Source organism: Octopus bimaculoides, chromosome 3 (assembly GCF_001194135.2).
Source record: "Octopus bimaculoides isolate UCB-OBI-ISO-001 chromosome 3, ASM119413v2, whole genome shotgun sequence".
Lineage (NCBI taxonomy): Eukaryota > Metazoa > Mollusca > Cephalopoda > Octopoda > Octopodidae > Octopus > Octopus bimaculoides.
Genome location: NC_068983.1, coordinates 25,086,729 through 25,087,725, shown reverse-complemented (window position 1 = coordinate 25,087,725; position 997 = coordinate 25,086,729). Strand labels below are relative to the sequence as shown.

The 997-nt window shown below is 28.6% G+C and overlaps 1 protein-coding gene across 1 annotated transcript in view; it reads right to left on the bottom strand.

The window, feature by feature from the left end:
* The window catches only part of LOC106870461 (protein inturned), a 99,839-nt gene that overhangs the window by 15,777 nt on the left and 83,065 nt on the right, over positions 1-997 (bottom strand). The window lies entirely within an intron of this gene.

Genomic DNA, 997 nt, shown 5'->3' with positions numbered 1-997 from the left:
AAGAGACAAAGATTTAGATAATCATTTTATATTTATGATTTACATCAACATAATAAATACATAAATGCATACATAGATATAACATAAAATTATAACAATACAAGGTACATATTTTTATATTATTTAAAAAGAAATAAAAGTTATATGAGGTGAAATGTACATGAAAAGGGTAAATAAATAAAGGTTAATATATCGATTAAAAATCATAGTAAATTTAAATTGAATGTTAAAAGACGTTGAAATAAAGATTAAAGTTATAAAATGCATCGGTAGTAGTGAGAAATCCTAATTATGGATTTAAAAGGTTAGAAGAGTTCCGAAGAAATAGTTTATAACGGGTTATAACGTCAATATGAGGCAATTCGACGGCCGTTTCTGGACTCTATTAGTCTGTAGGTATAAATCATTTAGGTTCACAATGACATGTCCCCTTCATCAGGAATAATAGATGATTAATCAAGTTTGGATACATGTAAGACATCATAGAAGGACAGAATGGAGTAAGTGGGACAAGAGCACACACGAAAACGAAAAGTGTTGCTGAAGATGTCATAGATGTGTGACGAAAGATTTACGGAAAATGGACAGGAGTTAAAATAAGAACAGTAATAAACGCGTGAAGAAAAATGGAGAGAGAGAGAGAGAGAGAGAGAGAGAGAGAGAGAGAGAGAGAGAGAGAGAGGTGTCGGAGAGTGTACATATATGTACGTATATATATATGTGTGTCTATGAGTACATATATATACATGTATGTATATATGTATATAATATGTATATGTATGTACATATATTTGTTTTAGTATCAGCATGACCGCAGCCACTTGGCTGAAACACATAAATAAATATGTATATGCATGTATATATGTATATGTGTATAAGTATGTGTGTATATGTATCTATATATGTACCATATATGCATGTATATATATACACCTCTTTGTGTGAGAATATATATATACATATATATATGTATATATATATATATATATATATATAT